The sequence below is a fragment of the Lepisosteus platostomus genome, chromosome 2 (assembly GCF_059453375.1).
Source record: "Lepisosteus platostomus isolate fLepPlt1 chromosome 2, fLepPlt1.hap1, whole genome shotgun sequence".
Taxonomy (NCBI): Eukaryota; Metazoa; Chordata; class Actinopteri; order Semionotiformes; family Lepisosteidae; genus Lepisosteus; species Lepisosteus platostomus.
In genome coordinates, this window is record NC_142612.1 from 21,999,886 (window position 1) to 22,023,175 (window position 23,290).

Here is a 23,290-nt window from a genome sequence, read left to right on the forward strand (position 1 = left end):
AGTCTCGCAAAGTCTCACGCAGCTGCAAACTACTGCAGTCTCCCTCGCACATTCTGAATGGCTGGATCTGTACACTTGACAAAAAATGGCCATTGTTTATGTGTAGCCATTGTATTTTCAGTTTCAAGTCATTGAAGCTAATAAAAGAGAGCAACAAATTTTTCATCATAATGGACTCCCAAAATCTCTAAAGATTTTTCAACAGGTTAGAGAACAGATTGCTATATTAGCTCATTTTGAGGTTTCTAGTGTGCATTTAGTTCTAATTTGTATGAAGTAAAATAATCAATATGATTCTTACATGTCCTTACACAAACAGCAATTCAAGCCATCTGAAAGATTTTTTTTTTTACTGAGTTCAAAGACTGCACACACTGTTAAAGAGTACATCTAAAGAAAATCAAAATAAGACAAATTTGGAAATTTCAGTGACTATTGGGAATGTGATGGACAGTGAAAATAAAAGACCATGCCCAGTTTCCCTTTACCCTAGTGTGAGGAGATTTGTGTGTCAGCAGAAATCATTCCCTCCAGTACTACATCAGAAAAGTTAAGCTGAAATAGATGCTATGCAAAACAAGTGCAACTTGGTTGTTCTCGTGCATTTCCAACAACTTTGTCTAACAACTCAGATGAAGCCAAATAACTTTAAAATTACTAATATATTATGATTAGTAGGTCATCAAAACATGTTTTAGCAAACTAAAATTTAGATTTAAAATGTTATAATTAAAACATATATAACGAGTCTTTTTCGAATTTGAATGTAAACTAAGTGTTTACACATAAAAATCTCAACTCCAGTTGATTTCACAGTCAACTGTGATTTCTGTTTAAGAGCATCATTAAATTCCCTTGTTCTTTCTGAGCATCCTGAAGAATGCTGTTATGAAGGTTCATTGAATATCATGACTTTATTATTAATCTTATTTGGTATTTGACATACTGTGATATATAAAATTATCTAAAACGTGAATATAGTTTACGCATTTGGCTGAGTAAAAATTGTATTTGGGCTTTGGTTTTACTGTGAATTGAATTCTTTACCTTCTGAAAAGAAAGCAAGCATTTAACTACTGTTCCAGAGCATCACTTGAATGCAGTGCCCTACATTACAAATTATGAGGATTTCATTGTCCATTGCAACAGCAACAACAGCAAAACATGTGAAAATTAACATGTCAAATGTCATTAACATATCATTAAGTTTTAAAAAAGTATGCTGTATAAACTTTAGTTAGAGTAAGCACATCCAAAATAACCACAGTAAGTGACCGAGTTAATGATTTTGATGCATAAAATGTTTATGAAGAAGTAATACTGTTGTGTACTTTATTTTTTTATTTTTGTGTTCAAAAGATGTTTGGTTAAAATTAATGTTACACACTTATAATTATGATATTCAAAATAATCAAATAAATGTTTTTGTTTTGCTTTCTTTAGTGCAACTCCTCTATAAAGCAAAAGATAATAATAATAATAATAATTATTATTATTATTATAATTGCTTACGCTTATATAGCGCTTTTCTGGACACTCCACTCAAAGCGTTTTACAGGTAATGGGGATCCCCTCCACCACCACCAATGTGCAGCATCCACCTGGATGATGCGACGGCAGCCATAGTGCGCCAGAACGCTCACCACACATCAGATATCAGTAGGGAGGAGAGCAGAGTAATGTAGCCAATTCATAGAGGGGGATTATAAGGAGGCCATGATTGGTAAGGGCCAATGGGAAATTTGGCCAGGACACCGGGGTTACACCCCTTCACTTTTCGAGAAGCGCCCTGGGATTTTCAATGACCACAGAGAGTCAGGACCTCGGTTTTACATCTCATCTGAAGGATGGCACCTGTTTACAGTACAGTGTCCCCGTCACTATACTGGGGCATTAGGACCCACATGGACCGCAGGGTGAGCGCCCCCTGCTGGCCCCACTAACACCTCTTCCAGCAGCAACCTTAGTTTTTCCCAAGAGGTCTCCCATCCAGGTACTGACCAGGCTCACACCTGCTTAGCTTCAGTGGGTTGCCAGTTGTGAGTTGCAGGGTGATATGGCTGCTGGCGAAAAAGATAAATACATGCATTGGAAAGTTATCTTTTAAATGGGAAAGTGCTAACTAGAAGCATTCTGGTCTAATGTTATTTCCAGTATGACAAGGTCATTCATTTACTTAACATTAATCTTCCTAAGTGCAAGAAACTTTTGTTCATTGCCCTTAATGCGTCATGTTGTCCTTTGTCTCACTACAGCTAATCTAATTTTATCGATCAGTAATGTCCTTGTTATATGTAACATTTCTAATAAACTACTGCTGTGTTAATATTTTAATAAAAAGATTTAGACAAATGTTTTCACGGCTCTCTCAGAACATTGTTTTGTACAAGCTTTTAGATTTTCGTTTTGTGCCTATGCACATTTTACTTTGTCCAAAAATGAAGAGTTCTGTTATTGCAAAATGTTTACAGGAACTGTGAATATCTCAAAATACATACAGAGGCAGCCATTCAAAATGGGTGAGGTATTTCGCAGCATACCCCGGTGGGCGTGTCGCGGTATCACGCGGAATCACGTGGTTAATCGCGCGTCATTTGACACTCTGCCGGAAACTATCCGGCGTCGCCTTGTAAAACCGCCAGGGGGAGCTTAACCTCTCATGTGCAGCATTTGAGCCTTTAATTTTGAACTGTGTATTACAGCATGTTAATCATCAGTCATTAAAATGTTGGTATATATTAGGAAAGCAAGATTGCTCAGTTGGACAAAAGTACACAACCTACCTTTATCAGAAATATTTATGCATCAAAGCCTTTACTGAAGATATTACTAATAGTATTAATAATGGATGACTTTGGACAAGCTGTATACTCAAAGTATAATTTCTTTAGCACATTTGTACAAGCACTTGGAATCTGTCCAAGCCATACTTTGTCAGGCATTTTGTTTTACTTCAACGGGCATAAAAACTTCCTTGCTTTTAACAGGGCGTTTCATAATTTCTAACTACGAAAATGATTTAAAATGCGACACTTATCATTCAACTAGAGCTTAAAATATCACAAGGATCCTCAATAGCACAGCAAAGAGTGTATTAAAAGACACTTGTATTTATCAATGCTTTCTTTTCCGTATACCAGATTTTATGGAACCACTTCAGAGGGGTGTCAGCCAGTCAGATTCCAGGAATCGGCACTTTAAAGGAAAAATACACACACTCATTCCATTTCTCCCTAACGATTTTAAGCATCGAAGTATTTAACTAGCATGTGAAATAGCGTGTGAAAAAGTGGTAGTTTTAAGCTTTTCTGCTCATATAATATGGAATCGCGTGTCTAAAGAATTTAATAACGGTATGATTATATTCGTGTGCTGCGACAGGGCTGTGTAGGGCTGTTTCGCCTGCCTGTTCATGCGAGCTGTCTTGTAGCCTACTGATCTAGGTGCGTGACTAACAACGCACAGGTTGTGTGTTCGAATCCAGCTGGTGCTGGACTCTTCTTTTAACAAACATTTCTTCGAAAAAATAGAATAGCGATATTATGGACAATCAATTGACTTTTATATTTCAAAATATCGCAACATGATCGATATTTGCGATATTTTGAACATATCTTCCCTTCTGACAGTGGTTCCTGCTTCTATTGTGTGTGTGTGTGCAACAGAGTAAATTTTTATAGAGAAATGGAGGCTGGACAGTATGCGTTACAATATAAACATTTATATTGATTTAAATCGTGTTCTGATTTAAATCGCAAACGCGTGTTTAATTATGTGTTTTTTAATCATAATCAGGCTAATGCATTTCTACATTTTCTGTATGAACCAGCTTAGAGGTTCATACAGAAAGACAGCTTGTGTTTAAATTGAGTGTAAGGTAATTTATGCTTCTAAAGTCATGGTCAGCATTTATTATTGTACTGTGCTGAAAACTTTTTCTGTGCCTAGTCACATTATTTTATAGCGTTTTATTGCGTTATTAAATCCAGTGGCGCTGTGTGTTAGTTTCCTGACTCCCATGTCACATGGTCTGCGATTGAATCCCATGGAACTATGACTTTATTTTTTAACAAACATTTCTTTGAAAAAATGAAAGTTTCCCTTGGTCAGAGATTAAATAAAACCTCACTCGCACCAAACAAATTTATATTTCTAAATATCACGACATGATCGAATTTAAGTCTTTTTAATAACAATGAATAGTCACCTATGCGTTACAAAATATACATTTATATTGATTTGAATCGCGTTTTGATTTAAATCGTAAACGCGTGTTTAAATATATGTGTTTAAAGGCGATATACTGTATAAAAGCGCTGATTCCTATGGAGTCTGTTCCGCCGGGGATTCAAAAAAAATATTTTAAATAGGCTGATAAAGCTTAGACTACTGTAACTGTATTCTAGCCTGTATTACAACAGAACATTGGACAATGCAACGTAAATTGCAAAAATGCACTTGGAATCTGTCCAAGCCCTCCTACAAAAATTATTTAAACTGCGACACTGATCATTCATCTCTAAATAAACTTTATTTTATATAGCGTTTTAAGCGAATAGGTAATTAGATTGCTCATAAACCTAATCGCTTTTTCTACAAAAACACAGCGTGATTGCTCTCTGAAAATGCTTTTCCTTAAAGCGATTCTATTGAGGGAGTAGCCCAGCTACCACTTAACACTGTACTTCCTACTTTGAATACCTGTGAGACCGGTTTAATTCGTCACAGCCAGCACTCCGGGAGGGAGGGGGTTGAGTAGTGGAGACAGGCGAGATTTCCAGCGAAAGACACCTCCCCCTCAAAAACCCAGTAAGCAGTAATGCTTTAAGTCGAAAACCGAGGTAGATTTTGAGGATGATAAAGAGGGTAAACTGGGATGCAAAACCAAACCCTCCTCCCATCCCAGTTTAAAAATGTTATTATATCACACAATATTTTGTTTATTATATTACTCATTATAAACACATTTATATTAAAAACTTGAATGTTCAAACTGAACACTTTAAGTGGTGAAATAAGTTACATGTAAGCAAATGATGGACCATGGAAGTGTTCAATTTGAGTATTCACCATTTAATCAAAAATATTCATAAAAAAAATTGTGATGCCATCGGGGGGGCACAGTAATCATGTGGGCATCGATAAAGGTGGACAAGCACACAGACACACCCAGACTGGCAGGTTAACAGTGTTTACGGAAACAGAAAATAAATGGAAAAATGGAACAACAAACCAAAAGAAACCTAGCTCATATTTGAAGGGTCAGTTGTCCCTTCTTTCCGCAACATTAGGTGCACATACTAGAAAGCGATAGTCATTTTATTATGACTGGAATAGGGTAAGCAGCTGTTCCCTTTTCCAGCAATTGCCTGCTGATGTCATCTTGTGTGCTGTCAAAAACAAAGTGGATGATGCTTTGGGGAAAGTAATGTATTTCAAGGACAACACCGCTCACGGCATCACAATATATATACATTATTTGTATTTCAACAACGTGGAACATCATTGGAAGCTGATCTCTGCATACCCTAGTAAAGGTATCTGTGCAGTATTTAACTTAACAAGGGCAAGACCTGAGTTTAAATTTGTACATATGGAATGTTGCAACCCCCTAGTAAATGTGTTCTATGCTAGCGTTTCTAAAGATTTTCTAATGTGTTTAATGACACAAAATTCTTAATATATCAGAACACATCAGTGCAATGGCCTGTCCTTTTGGTACACGCGTAGATTAGATTTTAGAATTTTGAGATTCACAGTTATGGATATTTTTAAATATGTGATCTTTACATAATTACCTAATATGTAGTTTGTGTTAATGTATGTCTTGTTTTGATTTTCTTTAGATGAACTAGAACTGTACTCCAATTTCTGTGAACCCCACAGGACTTCTACCTGGCAGTGTGTATGTCTCCTGGTTACTAATGCACCTGACTGTAAGGCAACACAACAAATTCATTCAAATGGCTACTCAAAAGTTTTGTTTTAATCTGGCCCTGTAAATGCATAGATTTTAAAGTCACTTTATAAAATATTTTATATTTGAAATTTTATTTAAATTTAATATAAATTATAATCAATATGATCAAGTAATAGGTTTATTCCATGCTGAAAAAAAAGAAGAGAGAAAAAAACACAACGTTTCAGCCGTGGAGCCTTCTTCAGGTGTGAGAGAGACAAGGCAGTAGGCAAAGGTAATATAGTGGGAGAACAAAGGCTGGGAGGGAGGAGGGGTTAGAGGTGGGAGCAGAGGACAGAAAGAGAGGCCAATCAAGAGGTGTGAAATGAAACTTCCAATGAATGGAGAAAATTTAGTAGAATAGTAGTCTGTCGTTAAGAGAAGGGGGAAGGTGTGATCCTAGCTGCAGGATAAGTTTGGTTTCTGGTGTGTTTCTGATGTACGAGTTCAGAAAACCATCTTTGAGAACACAGACAGAGAGATTAGAGTGGTCGTGGCTATCAGATGTGAAATGAGAAACAATGGGCTTGGAGAATTCTTTAATCTTCACAGTCCTGACATGTTCTCTGAAGCGGTCTCCAAGTCTCCTTCCTGTTTCTCCAATGTAGAGAGAAACTGGGCATTTACTACAAGAGATACAGTAAACAAGGTTGCTGGAGGTACAAGATGCCATCTGGGTGATTATCTAATGATGACATATAATTAATATGTATACACTATTGATGTTTTTATTAATTTTATATCTCACTGTATGTTAAATATTCACTTTACATCCATGATCTCTTAAGACACATCATATCAGATGTTAAATTAAGGAAGGGAGACAATAATTAAGCCCTGATTCCTTTGTTCCGGACATACTGAGAAATGTGTTATATCCAGTTAAAAAGGGTGCGGTGTTGCAGAGTTCAATTCATTTGCAAGTATATGATAGGCTATGAACTACAACAGCTCCAAGTCCTGCTCCTCTGTCAATGTTAGCAGTTTTCTAATGAGTTGAATTTCAATAAGATTAACTACAAAACATAGTCTTTTTCTGTTTTGGCTAAATGAAACAAATAGAATGTTAAATTTGTCAGGATCTCGGAATTTAATAGGAGACGTGAAGACAGATTTCATTTTCTTCAAGGAAAATTAGTCAAAATCAGTTACTTTGCAAGCAGTACATGACTTCTCAAAAATTACCCATTTCTCTTGTGCAAACTCACCAGTGCTTTGATTTTTTTATAATTTCAAAACTTTTCATGTATGATACCATATAATTTTAAAGCCACTACAGTACAGTATACTGTACGTGAAATATATTTTTGTAATGAAAATGTAAAGTAACATTGTTTCCTGATTACTTGTTGCTGAAATATAGACAAAATATAGATTTGAATGCAGATATAAACCTGAAAGAAACACATAACATTCACAAAAGATATAATAATAAACTATTTTTTATATAGCCGACCGAGTAATATTTTTGTCCCTAAAAGTGTTGTCCATGGTTGTCCCTAACAAAAGGTTCCCTCGTGCTTCCTTGTGCTCACCTTTATTTCTCTGAATCCAATGTCAGGTATAGGAGGAAGATGATACTGGTGCCTTCCTAAACTGCTCTCTTTAGAGTCTTGTGGTGTTTGACTCCTCTCCTGGGTCCAATGTTGTAATCTTTCCTGTAAACCTTCCTTCTTGAAAACATCTTGCCTTCTCTGCTGACTGTTTTTTTAAGAAGGTCTCTTTACTCATTCCCCAGGGGGGCAGAAGTGTCCCTGTAATGTTGTGGGTGTGGGCAGAGCTAACTGCCCAGGTCTCTTTCAAGAAATGGCTGTATACAGATGGCCAGGTGTAATGATGCAAAGGACCCAGAAAAGGATTATTCCATGCAGAAAAGAGAAGAAAAGAAAACAAACTTTCGGCTATGGAGCCTTCTTTGGTTGTCAGAAACAGAGGAAAATCAGCAGCTGATAAAACATGGGAGAACAAAAGCCGGGAGTGGAGAGGAGGCAGGAGCAGGACAGAATCAGAGTGGACACTCAGGTGGTGTGAAGTCGAGAGGGGTGAAGAAAGGTGTGAAGTCAAAACTTGCAAATGAAAAGAGAGGATTAGAAGGAAATGAGTCTGTCATTGAGAGAAGGGGGAAAGTGTGGTCCTACTTTCAGAATAATTTTGGTTTCTGCAAGAGGAGTTCCACAACCCTTCTTTGAGAACGCAGACTGAGAGATCAGTATGATCATGGCTGTTAGAGGTGAAGTGAGAAACTATGGGCTTGTTACAGTATCTTTGATCCTCACAGCCCTGACATGTTCCCTGAAGTGATCTCCAAGTCTCCTTCTTGTTTCACCAATGTAGATAGCTGGGCATTTTATGCAAGAGCTAATATAAAATTAAATTACCACTGGAAATTCTCACCCAAGTAAACTTTTACTTCAGTTATAGTTCCTCTTTTAATGCTGGAAGACAATTGAAAGAACCCACCTGAGAAGACTAGCTAGATGTCTCATCTCTTGCAATTTTACTATATTTATGTCACACAGAATACATAATTAATATATGTAGTGTGTGGTTATTTATAGTCCTTTTTCATGAAGCCATTTTAATGCCCACTTGGTCTCAACACCCACTTTATCCTATTCTCAGGTTCATTCATGCTTCTAATTATCTATATTCAGCAACCAGTTTAGTAGACTTTTTATCTATAATTATTTCACATGCTGTTAAAGAAGCAGCCCATTAACCTAAGTTAGTAGATAAAACAATTGTTTGGGAGGTCTTCTCATGACCCATGATGACTTAAAATGATTTCCAGTTCTTGGAGTGTAGGAGAGGATTGAAAAAATAAGATCCTGGATAAATCAAGCAACAATTTAACAATTGTCCTTCCTACCCTACTTGACAGTGTGCACACTAGTTTGGAAGATGCTCACAGATCAATTCAGAGGAATAAAGTCTGTTAATCTCTCCCACCCACCCCATTTTGTTTGCTAAATACCTGTTGTAACAAAACCTTGGGTGTTCCATAACAGGGTCTTTAAAATAGGTAGGTCCAGGTTAACAAACACACTTAACATAGATGTGAGGCTCAAATAACTGTGGTGCCTTTATTTACAGCGCAGAATATTATCAAAAACACTACAACAAAAACAAAAGGCTAAGCTCTTTGAACTTATAACTAAACTTTATCTTGAAGTGTCCTCTCCATCATGGCCAAGCAGCAGCCCTATTAACCAATCTCCAAATGAACAATTCTTACAAATAGTTTCCTTCTCTCTCTGGGGCTGTTCTTTCATACTGATTAAAGACATCGTGAAAAATTGTCTGAAGTCTTCTATAAATACATGACAAAATGTTACTAGACTTGGAAATAAAAAATGTCAGATTTGTAAATTACCTTGAGAACTCATAAACATTACACATACAAGAAGCAAATGTTGACCATCAATGTTCACCAGGTAATGTTTTGAACAAATTTGAAATAATATGGAATTGCTTTACACAGATATTTCAAACTTATCACATTTCATTATAAACGTAGTTAATGTAAACAAGTACAATTGTTTCAGATGACACTTAAATATGTGCCATTATATAAAATATTTTATATAATAGCACATACTTTTATAAATAGTGTATTTCCACTTATTTATTTTTACTTTTTACAGAAATAAGAATTGTAAATGGATTACTAATTTTCCTACCATAACCTTCAAAACATTTTTAATTTGTGTATCTTATGTGCAACTGTTAGATATAAGTACTCTATGTGCAATTCAAAAAGTGAAGTTGTGTCCTAAAGTTGGTATTCAATTTTTTAAAAGACATAAAGTTGAAAATGCATTATCAAAGTAAACTTTAATTAAAATTTCTTTACTTCTATGCAGCATAATGGTGTAGTGGTTATTGCTGCTGCCTCACATTTCTAGGGCTCAGTGGTTTGATTCTAAACTGGGAACCTTTGGTGTTGAATTAGCACATTCTCCCAGTGCCCACATGGGGTTTTACTAACTACTCGTTTCCTTTCACATCCTTATGATATGCCAATGTGTTGATTCACTATAGTAATATAGTATTGTTCACCTCATTAAGATCAAGAGAAGGATCCATGATAGTACATGGGTTATTGTTTTGTGAAATTTCTTGTACTGTAGCCTTTGGAGTTTTATTTTGTTTTATGTAGATGAATCAGGCAGATGTGACAGTTGTAGGCTGGTGACACTCTAGCTTCCTGGAAGTGACCTGTGTTTCATAAAACCAGTTTTCTGGTTAACCTGACTTAGACTGTTGATTGTTGAAGCAGAACTTTTCATTCTCAAGGCAACTTCTAACAGACAGTCTGCATTCAATTATCTCATACCAAATGAGCAATTACCATGACTCAGGAGGGCCGTGGTTGTGTCTGCTGCTGTTTTTGCAATAATTAGAATATAACTAACATTATGCATGTTGTCAATTATTGAAAAACATATATATTGAATTTTTATTTTGCATCAGAATAAATCAAAGTCTAAATAAGTCTAAATTGGAGCAAATAGATTATTTGTTTATGCAATGAAAGATGGAAGACATAAAAGGGTGTTTTTTTCAGGAAATTGCTTTGTAGTACCATGTCTACAGGAGACAACCCTTGATCTCAGATGAAATGCAAAAATTCATATGAACATATGCAAGGATGGGAGATTTCAGGCTAAAGCTACATCTACTTAAAACTTAAGGCCTTTGTTCTCGGTCAAAACAAAATGACCTTCAAACCTTGCAAGTAGAATACTAGATATATGTAAGTGCTGAGAGCTTCTGTTTGGAGGTCTGACAGACTGATAATCCTCTGGGTTAAACTTGGCAAATATTGATCTTTAGGTCCTCTGTGACTCATTTCAAGACAAGGAAGTGAGGAAAATGGATTACTATACAAGAAAAAAAAACCCAACAAATACAACCAACAAGAGTCAAAAGAGATAAAATAATCTAAAAAGTGATTTTGCTTTCTTTTGGGAACAATAGCCATCTTCATTCTAAAGAGAAGCCATCTTTTGTTGGAGATTTTCACCTTGTAAAAGGTTGATTAAATAGATTGTTTTTCACTTAAAACATCCTGGATGGTCGAAGTTAGTTTTTTTGTTTTTTATTGAAATAATCAGTGAAGACATAGTATGTCACATGAAATTAATAAAGAGAAGCCATCTTCATTCTAAAGAGAAGCCATCTTTTGTTGGAGATTTTCACCTTGTAAAAGGTTGATTAAATAGATTGTTTTTCACTTAAAACATCCTGGATGGTCGAAGTTAGTTTTTTTGTTTTTTATTGAAATAATCAGTGAAGACATAGTATGTCACATGAAATTAATCACAAATTAACATTTGTGAGTACTAACTAACATTGCAGAAGACTGACTGTCTTCAAAACTATAATGTTTTTGATTATATAATAGTAATAAAAAGCCAGTAAGGCATGTAGTTTATTGAAATATGGCAATTGCATGTGACTCAAATAAGGTTATATATTTGTGTTCTAATGTGCTACACCCCCCAACTGAATTAAGCAGTTGAAATAGACTAAGATTCAGGCTGTTTCCCAGTTGGTTCCACATTTCCACTCAGAGTATATGTCTCTGTGACAAAACCTAGGGTGACAAAATATACAGATCATTGCAGTTATTAATGATAAGTAAAATTATCAGGAGTGCTTTTTACCACATTTAATTTGGGCAGTGATATGAGGTTGACGTCTGAAGAGAAAAGAATATTGATTGATCAAGAATCAAGATCAGGAATCCTTGGCATTTACAGGTACCCAGTTTTCACCCTGGAGTTTTATTGTATCAGGAACTGCCATAATTCAGGAAAGAATACTTGTACGGTGTGGACCTTGAATTGATTGAGTGTTGCATTAATGTTGTGTACATGAGTACCAAGGCAGTAATGCCACCTACTGTATAACTCTGAATTGTCACAATTGTAATCCCTCCTCTTAAGGGCGCTTCGGCTCTTTCTTATTTTACCTGATTTCATGCACCTGCAGCCAATCCTGCCCCTCCTTATTTAAGCCTGGCGCTCTCACTATTCTGGGCTCTGCATTGGGAGATGGACGCCCGGAAGCCCGCCTACCAGCGGGTCCAGGAGAGACCATGACGGCATAGGCTTCATCATGGAGACATGACCATCTGAGTCCTAGGCTCGGATAGCCTGGCCTTATTATCCTGTTTTTATCCCCCTTCCCTGTACAATTCCCATTCCAATTTTTAACCTTGTCTTGTTTCGTCTCGGATGGACCACCCGGTTTTGGACCTTGGACTTCGCCCCGGATTTCCCCCCTGGACTCCTTAGACTTCTCTGCCTTGGCCACACCCCCCGAGCACCAGTTCACTGTCATCACGCCCCCCTGTTTATCAACCTGCCCTGATCCTCATCATCTCCTCCCTGTTGTTCTACTTCACTTCCGGACTATACCGACTACATAGGGTCCTGAACCAGGCTTCATGGGACCCTGGATCGGCTCCCAGTACATAAATAAGATAACATAGACGTTCTATAGAGCTGCAAAGGAACAAGTAATAGGTTTATTCCATGCTGAAAAAAAGAAGAAAGAGAACACAACATTTCGGCCGTGGAGCCTTCTTCAGGTGTGAGAGAGACAGGGCAGTAGGCAAAGGTAATGTAGCGGGAGAACAAAGGTTGGGAGGGAGGAGGAGTGAGAGGCGGGAGCAGGGGACCGAAAGAGAGGCCAATCAAGAGGTGTGAAGTCAGAATGGGTGCAGAGAGGTGTGAAATGAGACTTCCAATGAATGGAGAAAATTTAAAAGAACAGTAGTCCGTCGTTAAGGGAAGAGAGAATGTGTGATCCTAGCTGCAGAATAATTTTAGTTTCGGTGGTCTTTCTGATGTATGAGTTCGGAAAACCGTCTTTGAGAACACAGACGGAGAGATTAGAGTGGTCGTGGCCGTCAGAGGTGAAATGAGAAACAATGGGCTTGGAAAGATCTTTAATCTTCACAGCCCTGACGTGTTCTTTGAAGCGGTCTCCGAGTCTCCTTCCTGTTTCTCCAATGTAAATGGCTGGGCATTTACTGCAAGAGATACAGTAATAAGGTTGCTGGAGATACAAGATGCTGTCTGGGTGATCCGGAATTGTCCTGAGGGGCCTTGAATGAGTGTGGTGGTGGCTGTGTACTTGCAGGTGATAGAGCGAGCTCTGTTGCAAGGGAAAGTGCCTGGTGTGGATGGTTGTTGAGGGCGGTCAAGGGATCTGTGAACAAGGAGGTTACGCAGATTAGGTGGTCAGCGATATGAGATGATAGGGCGATCAGAAAAGAGGGCCCTAATGGAGGGATCATCCTGTAGGATGGAAAAGTTGTGGTTGATGGTCCTGGGGATAGGAAGTGTGTTAGGGTAGTAAGGAAGCACCAAAGGAATGCGGTTGTTACGGCGGGAGTTCCTGATCGGGTTGATGGTCCGGGGTGTGTTTTTTGTCTCGGGCAAGAGCCCTGTCAATCACATTGCTGGGGTATCCTTAGTTGATGAAAAAGGAGTACATTACTTGTTCCTTTGCAGCCTACGCATGCTGACGCAGCTACCCACCTGTTCTATAGAGCTGGCTGAGGAGGATTCTGCATCTTTTGAAGTAAATGACCCATCCATGCTTAAAATCTTACTTGGAGGAATTCATTCAACTGATGTTTTTTCTGCTATAAGTGAATTGACTTGTTGGGGTTTACAATGGTTAACACCAGGATTCCATTGTGAAGGTCACTTACTCCTTCCCTCATAAACAAACTAAATTGAACAATGAGTTCACTGTCATCACAATTGGTCACTTATGACAATAGCAATGAGTAACAAAAATATGATGGATGCCATCTGCCCTTAATGAAGCCTTTAGTGAGTGCAATGGGTGGATCAGGTAACAGAAAACCAATTCAGCTGACAAACATTGTTTAAGAAAAAAATGCTTATAATTTTCCTGTGAAGTCATGCTATTTTTTTCTTTGTTAAGGAAATGCCTTTTTTTTCTCTTATTTACTTTTTTTAAAAAAGGGATAGGACACTGTACTCTGACTGCACCCTGCAGGCTGTCTCCTGGAACTATCCAAAAACTGAATTGAGAAGAGTAGGCTTTGTAGACAAAACTATACAAATCTGTAAATGATGGTGTAGCAGCGAGGCTTATTAATAAGAAAGAATTAAGTGTTTCGGAGCTTTCCCAAATTAGGCCCCATCTCTCTGTTCATCTCTATGGTGCCAGCCACAGAGAAACTATTCATGCAGGCTGATTTAAGGTTCCTTTGATAAGGTTTCCTAGGACAGCTCCCAAAGGGGGATGCACTTAGCTAAGCCTGGCTATCATGATCAATGGTCATCCATTGGCGCCTATCTGTCTAGGGAGTGCCAGATGGACATTTGGACTGCATTCCTAAGTTTCAGGAGTAAGTGACTCATATCTCACCTTGATCAACCAATCAGGGACTGGTAGGGCCGAGTAACCCATGTGGGACTCTGATGCCCATGGAACTTTCAGCCAATCAACGAGCTGAAGTTCCTCCAGGTAAAAACAGGCAACACAGAGAGCCTGAGAGATTCGGTAAGATTCAGTGGAGACTTCTGTGGACTTTTCTAAAGGGAATTCAAAGGAGAATTCCAGGGCAGGACGGCCCAGGAGCAGAAGGCTCCCAAGGGCAGGACATTCTCGCAGCGCGCCTCCTGACCATCCTGAGACTCAGCCCGGACAACCACGGAACGGCCAGTGTGTCCGAGTGCCAGAACTTTCCTTTGTTCTAAGAGTCTAGAGCGGAGGTTGCCAGAGAGTAACCAGAGGATCCACCCGAGGTTAGCACCAGCAGCAAGCCTCGTGAACAGGTCAGAACTGTGGACAGCTGAATCACTATTCAGAACTAGCTCTTCATCAGGAACGAACCGGTCCTCTTCCTGACTTGCTGGGACCCACAGTCATCTTTTCTCCTGTGCACAAACTGTGCTAGTTAAAGCCAACACTAACTAGCCGGTCAGTGAGCATCTGCAGCGCACCGTCGCAAGCCGCACAGCACAGCCTGGCACCGAGCCAGAGAGCGCGGATTGGACAGCAACAGCCTGCAAGTGTTTCTTTGTGCCCGCAGGAGATCTGAATCCCCAGAGATTGGATGAGTATTCAACTTCAATGCATTACAGCTCGAGAATTCAATTGTTATCCCAACCAGTTGATATCAATTTAATTCCTAAGAGTTATGTACTTGTTTTGAGTATCTAATGTAGACGTTATAACCAAGTGCATTTACGAAACTGTCTTAATGAATGATATACTGAACGTATGTCCTCTTGATATGTGTAACAGTTTGTAACTGACTGAATATATACCTTTTGTATTCTGATAACCCTCTCGATAAGATCTGTTAGGTTTATATGCATATTCTATGTATTAATAAATGTATCCTCGTGTATTAGTACCTGTGTGTATGCGTTGTTTGAGTTATATCGCATGGTTGGATTCTAAAGCCATCAAAAGAATCAATTTCGTGATTTACTGCTACAATTAATAATTGTCCCAGTAAATGCCCAAACCCTACAGAACTGGTGCCTTCAGAGAGCACACTACATTACATTTTGGCTATGGCAACGTTACAATGGAATAAATTTGTTTTCGAAAATTAGTCTGAGAGCCGAGAAAATGCCAGAGCCAGAATATTGAGTTTTCTGTAGGTGGGCAATCCACAGAACAATGCATAGACAGGGGATGAAAAATTGTAAGTTCACAAAAGTACAAAATGACAAAAATCCATTAATTTTTGAAAGACAATATAGAAAATGTAACAATAAATACATATAAATAATTATTGTTTTTTTTTAATACTAGACAAATATACAATCACCTAGTCACCTAAAATTATTGGCACTGTATATAAATGCATTAAAGCATAAAAGGCTGTATAAAAGATTCACTTGTGGCCATGCTTAACTCTTTTGGCAGTGGCAGACAGGTTTTTGGCTAAAACGTCATGGTAAAGTAGAGTTCATGATGACATTGACCTTAACAAGGGCCACAGGACCAGTGGAAGAAAAACTGTCCCACATCAAAGATCCACCACATTTTACAGTAGGTATGATGTTGTTTGCTTTTCCCCATGGTGATGGATGATTTTGCTTATAAGGTACTTCGCTTTTGTTTAACTAGAAGCTATGGAGGGCCTCATTATCGTTCCTTAACACTGGGATGAACATAAAAAAGTAAAATGCTAATGCAAATTTAATTCTGTTTGATTTTATTTATAAATAATCATTAGGCATGCCAATGCTTTTGTCACCTAGTTTTTGAGAAATAAAATTCTAAAATAAAAAATACCTTTTCACTGAGCATTTCATTAGAATACAAGAATAGTTTTTCCATATTTGTAAGCATAAAATATAGCTTATTAGTTGTTTTTTTTTTAATTCTGTGTGTCTGATCTGGATTCTTTGCTTCCTCATACTGTATATAAATATGTAAAAAAGCTGGAAAAGGAGGACATATCTTCCCTGTGCATCGACACAGTGAAAAAAATAGACTTAGGTAAAAGTTACCTGATACATGACATAAAGGCAGATTGATCAAATCTGCACAAAATATATTTCTGTTCAGTGCAATCAAAAGCTTTTTCTTCATGATGTGAAACAAGTGTTATAAGAACAAAAAAGTAACAAGTGAGAATAGGCTATTGCGCACATACAGTATAGTCCATTTTGTAGTTAGTAGCTAATTGATCCAAGGACCCCAACCATTTTTTCTTGAAAGAATCCAGGATATTGGCTTCAACAACATAGTAATTTGTTCTTTACTCTTAAATTTGCATTATGTCCTTCTGTTTGTTTACTAGATAGCATATTATACTATGTTGATATGTTTAATTGTCTTACTTTCTTATCTAGATCAGAGTTAGAGTTACTGGAGTATTGTAAATCACACAAAAGCATATGATAATTTACTCACAAAAGTCTCCGTTTGCATCATTTATTATACTATGCCACATGCAACAGTTTGTAAAAATTCACAGTTTTTAGTCTTCCATAAGGTGTGAAGTATATTGATAATGAAAATGGTAATAATAATGGTAACAATGTGAATAAATTTTTAGTAACATGAAAATAATTACTTGAAGTTCTAAGTGCAGCAGTGGGAAGATTGAGGAATATGAACTGTCTTAAATTCACAATTAAATGATATAACTACACCATTGTCATTCAACATGCAAATATGCACTATGCAATTTAGACAACTCCCTATGTAGGGCTATGCACTGTATAGAGCCATATATGCAAGAAAAAAAGGTGAAGATAACGTTGAAATATCTGTTTTCCTAAAGATCTCTTCTATCCTAAAACACAACCATGCCATCAAACATCCTTTTTTGTTTTCAAATAATTCTAACCCTAACCCTAGCTATGGGTTTGGGTAGATTAGGGTTAGGAGAAAGAGATCAATATTGAACATGGCAATCACACTTGCCAAATATAAAGAAATCCAGGATATTGGAAACAAACTCAAGTGTTTTTTTCAAGAATCATGACTACACCATGCAAAGATGAACAGAATAAAAAATGTTTTAGAACATGGTGTACGGAAAAAGGCTTGATCTTTATCAACCACTGAAAATACTTCCATGGCAAAGGGTACAGATGCAGCCAGTTAAAATGTGTGAGGTGTCTGGGAGCATAACTGCAAGTTACAAGTGCTGCGGTATAGTGAACACCAATGGGTGATGCCTCTTTTAGTTTTTCAAATAATCTGATGCAGGTCTGTACTATTCTGTAAAACTGCCAGGTGAAGCAATGAATCCTTAATATACCACAGCTGCATGTGGCTGTCACACAAATCTTATTTTAATAAAAAATATTAAATGTTTATTAACCCATTAGCGCTTTCCTGTGCTAATCATACTGTACAGTAACACCAACAGAATATTTCATTTTTTATTACATACAGTATACAGAATTATTAGCAATGTGTATAAATACTACTTAGAAAGCAGATAATTTTATTTTAGATTTTGATACAAATATACATAGTGGCTTTAAAAACAGATCATATTTAAGGGCAAATAAGAACATAAAAACAATAAAAGGATAGTTATGACTTGAATGACATTCAAAGAATGACTCACAGTCATGTACTATAGGTTGCATTGGAGCTGATATAAGACTGCACTATATAAAGGGTTTTTCTTTAAGGAAATCACTCTCAACAAGAACACCATATTTGACAAAGCAACTACAAACTACAGGCATTTCATTTTCCATAACAACAATAATGACAGCAAGTGTTAATGGATAATGTAGTTAAAATAAGCTAAATGTTTCCAAAAATAACCACAGAAAGTGAGTTAAAGAATTTGATTCTTTATGAAGAAGGTGGAATACTGATGTGTACCTTATTTTTTCAGCTACAGATGCAGCCATTCGAAATGCACCGAGTACACTGCAGTAAAACGCGGTAGGCGTGGCGCGGACCAACGCGTCATAACACATCATACCGTGTCATACCCCAGTTATGATAATAGTATCCGGAATCACTTTGTAAAACCACCAGGTGGAGCTAATAAAGCTTAACTTCTCATGTACAGCATTTGAGCTATCGCCAGAAAACACGAATCCTGCTCACTGCTGAGGGACAATCTTTTTCCAAATAAGAATTTAAGTTGTATTCTCTTTAGACTTTTAATAATTTTAAACAATGTATGCTAATCATTAAACATTAAAAAGTCGGTATATTTTATGAAAGCAAGATTGCTCAGTTGGACAAAAGTACACTACCTTCCACCTTCATCATACATATTTTAATTATACAGAAATATTTTATGCATCGAAGTTCTTTACAGAAGATATTACTAATAGTATTAATAATGAATGACTTTGGACAGGCTGTAAGTTCGAAGTATTACTGTGGTCCACTTTCTTTGTAACCGCCTGCATCAGTTTAACTGCTGTGACACGAAAATACTTTATTTTTTCATTGACAAAAAGTAACACCACAGAATTTAATTGATCCGATCATGTATTCATTTCCAATCATACAAAGTAAGTTTTGAGAATCTCTGATTCACCATGCCTTTCACATGCTCATAAACTATATGATTTAGGAACATATTATGTAAACTGTATATGGCTGGTATTTCTAGTTTAAATAAAAAATACACACCAGTATTCCACTTTGTTCCTAAATGTTTTAAGCATTAAAGTCTTTCATTCAGTTACATTATGTTACTACCAATACCAGCCATATACAGTTTACATAATATGTTTATGTTCCTAAATTAATATCATTTATGACCTTCAGATGCGTTATGCTCCTCTTCTTTTTATGCTCAGCTACTAAAATTTCCCATTAGTTGTAAAATTCCATATAAATATTCAATACTAAGTGGATTAAAACATGCACAGTAAAGAGATTAAATTCTTAAATCGTTTCACTAACAACCAATGCATCACAAGTGCCCCTGTCGGTCATTTTGGCCAGCCAAATCACGTACCACGGTACAACGCAGCGAACTGTGGGTAATTGCACACAGTACAGGGTTCTACCGTGCATTCTGAATGGCTGCATCTGTACCAATACCAACTATATACATTTATTATATTTACATTAATAAATTAATATCCTTAATGATGTTAACAAAGGTCTATTATATCTTGTTATAATAGTTTTGTTTAGCCTATTATAGGTTTTCAATTCAACTTTATTGTCATTAAACTTACACAGGTGCATAGCATAATGAAAAGTGTTTCTCATTAGTCACTCAGGTGCATTATATAAATAGGACAGAAGATAAGACAACAGACAGTAACACAATAGCAAAAAACAGTAACATGTAATAACATAACATAAATAACATGTAATCAAGTAATCAAAACTGTGCAAAATTCCGCAAACAGAGAAAATATAACAGGACAAAAACAGTGCAAGGTAATTCTTGGAACAGTGCAAAACTGGTATGGTTAAAAATAGTATGGTTAATTAATAAATATTAAATATTATTACGACCGGTACAGTTTTACTGGGCTATCGAGGGGACAGTACAATTTCGGCTTACATGTGTGTGTAGTGGTGTAGGAGTACAGTCATTGTGGGTACAGGAAGACGTTAGGAGAGATCATAATATGGTGGGAGGGGGTGGGGGCGTCACCAACTTGACAACTCTGGGGAAGAAGCTATTTTGGAATCTAGTTGTGTGCGACTGGAGTGACCAGAACCTTCTGCCAGATGGTAGGGGAACAAACAAGTTATGACTGGGGTGAGTGGGGTCAGACATAATTTTGGTGGCTTTTTTCAGATATTTGAAAGTGCCTTTAGTGCCTTTAGTTACATGATTCCATAATAATATTCCATATTAAGTGGATTTATAGAAGTCCTATGTAGAAGGAGTAAAATCTAAGAAAATCTGCAGAGCCAAAAAAAGAATCCCAGTGTAAAACAAAATGTGGGTGTAGTCAGCAAGGTACTGCTAAACTAGCCTTTTATAGTTTTTAAACAAGAAATACTAATAGATACAAGCAAACCATACCGTATATTCTGTGCCCGTTGTTCTGTGCAGAATTACACACATAGCTTGGCAGAATATAGAAGACTATGTGTTGTTTTCTTTAAATTTCAATGATGATACTTTATTCCATTGTAAACTGTCCTTTATTTGGATAAGTCTGGAATGACATCCAACAATATATTAATTTCTATACCATGGTAAAAGATGAATAAGTCCTTTCTCTTTAGCATGCTGTTACTTTGTGTTACTTTGGTAATGGCGAACTCTTTAAATCAGTGCTCCTAACTTATCCCCATCGTTTGGTATTCAGGAAGGAGAAGAATCTATCAAAGCAAGCTGCTCAGTATTGAATTCAGTCATGAAGGTAGTTGACATCCCACTCTCCACACCTTCTGAATGTTCACTTACACAGATGTTATTTCTCATTATGATTGTCAAAATCATCTATTTTTCTTGTACATATACAGTAGTGTCAAATACACTACCCCATGTTTACCCCATATACAGATACAGTAAAGTGCTGCTGAATTTAGTTATGCTATGAATTACAGTAGATCCCAAACAACAAGTAAACCTTACCACATGACAACAAACCACAGGGCATTAGGTAGAATATGCAAACCCTGTATTGAAGTCAGGCAACACTAATAACCACAAAACTATGTTGTCCTTAACATATTTTACAATATTTCTTAAAGCAAGCAAAACAGATTGTCAGCTTGTTTTATTATTAAGAAGCATCACAATAAAGAATTAAAACGTTTTTTTATTGTCTTTGGGACTTCATATATGTAAGATTTCCTAATCCTGACATGTAGCTAAACATAGCTGACTTAATTCCTGAGTCAGTCAATAAAAATAGAATCCAAAGCCTATAGTTTTATTTCTGGCCTGACATAGGGCAGCTGTACAGCTTGGAATCAAAGGCCTTCTGTTGCCATTGGAAAGTATTCCCAGAGGGAGGACTTTTTTTTGGATACACCATTTGTGGCCCAGTCCAAGTGTTGCTTGCTTTCAAGCTATTTTTGCAGGTGTTTGGGAACTGTAACTGTAATCTATAACTAGAATATGACTCGCATGTCTGCGAAATTCTCTGTCCCCCTCAGCTCAGCCCTTCTACTACATGTTGTACATTACATTTACTGTCAGCTTGATCTATTCTTGCAAGCCACTGAAGATGGAGAACCAATAGAAGCTGCAGCCAGGTAATTGGTCTGTGCATTCATCTGTGACCTTGTCTACCACTAGGACTTGCTTTTCGTTAGATCACCTGACCACCTCCAAATTATTGTTGAACTGTGTCTCTACCCTCAATTGCACTGGCCAGTCTGCATAGTACAGTTCGTCAGGGACTGCTGCCTCAGCAGAGGCTCTCAACGCAGAAAATGAAAACAGGAAAGGGGCAAACAAAGGGCTAATAACATTAGTGATCATGGGAACAAGTAATAGGTTTATTCCATGCTGAAAAGAGAAGGAAGAAAACACAACATTTCAGCTGTGGAGTCTTCCTCGGGTGTCACGTTATGCTTTCTTTCTTGTTCTTTGCAGCCTACACATGCTGACGCAGCTACCCACCTGAACTACTGATCATGGAACTACTTACAACAAAGTTTGTTTTTATCTGATTAAGTGTTATGTTTGGTTGAGCCAGTCTCTCAACCATTAATCTCCATGGAAACTGGGTGTTATGAAGCATCTTTCAGGACCCTATGCAGATGACACAATCTGGAAGGGAGTGAACACACACCGGGAAGAGACGAGGAACAGGGCTTGTAGATGAACGGGGGGTGTGGTCCAGAGTGAAAAGTCCAAAAGGGAGTCTAAAGGGAAATCCGTGTCTGCACCCTGTCTGTCCAGCCAGGCACCAGACCACTGGCACAGAACAAACAAACAAATCCTTCAGTCTTACAACTCTGCATGGTGGTACAGCCACTTATCACTGGGCAACTCTGTGCTCAACTTTAGCCTCAGAGTAGCCCATCTGTTAACACCTGTCCTTTTTGGCAATTTCAACCTGCCTTCACTCTCTGTTGTGCTTAGACTATCTTTATCACCTCTTGTCGCTCTCCAAGTCTTTACTGGGATCAAACTTTTGGATTCTTTAGCCTGGAAGCAAGACATGGCTTTCTCCATCAGCATGCCGCACCATAACAATAAACGCTCTATATGTGAAAGAACTACAAATGGATCAGTAAAAATTAAACTTTAAAACTCTAACAATATGTATTTTAATAACATACTCTGTTTACCCCATATACAGATACAGTAAAGTTACTGATTGCAGGTTGTACGTTTTTTTGTTTTAAGGTAAGCATTGCACATACTAGTTAGAATCCAATGTTATCAGTTTTTCAATTAGAAAAGTAGTATTTCTACTACCCCTGTTTTACTGTTGAAGCATTCAATAATAGTTCAGCTCACTTCACAATTCCTTTTTTTTGGTTATGCTTAATTAAATCCATTTTATAGCAAGCTATAATTTGGCTGGGGCATTTTTTTATTTGACCAATTAAGCAGTCTTCTGAACTGCCTAAGAACAAGATTATACACTTCAGCCCTAAATATCTGAGTGCTGCTGAATTTAGTTATGCTATGAATTACAGTAGATCCCAAACAACAAGTAAACCTTACCACATGACAACAAACCACAGGGCATTAGGTAGAATATGCAAACCCTGTATTGAAGTCAGGCAACACTAATAACCACAAAACTATGTTGTCCTTAACATATTTTACAATATTTCTTAAAGCAAGCAAAACAGATTGTCAGCTTGTTTTATTATTAATAAGCATCACAATAAAGAATTAAAACGTTTTACAATAAATACTGTTACATTATATTTATTTGATTTGAG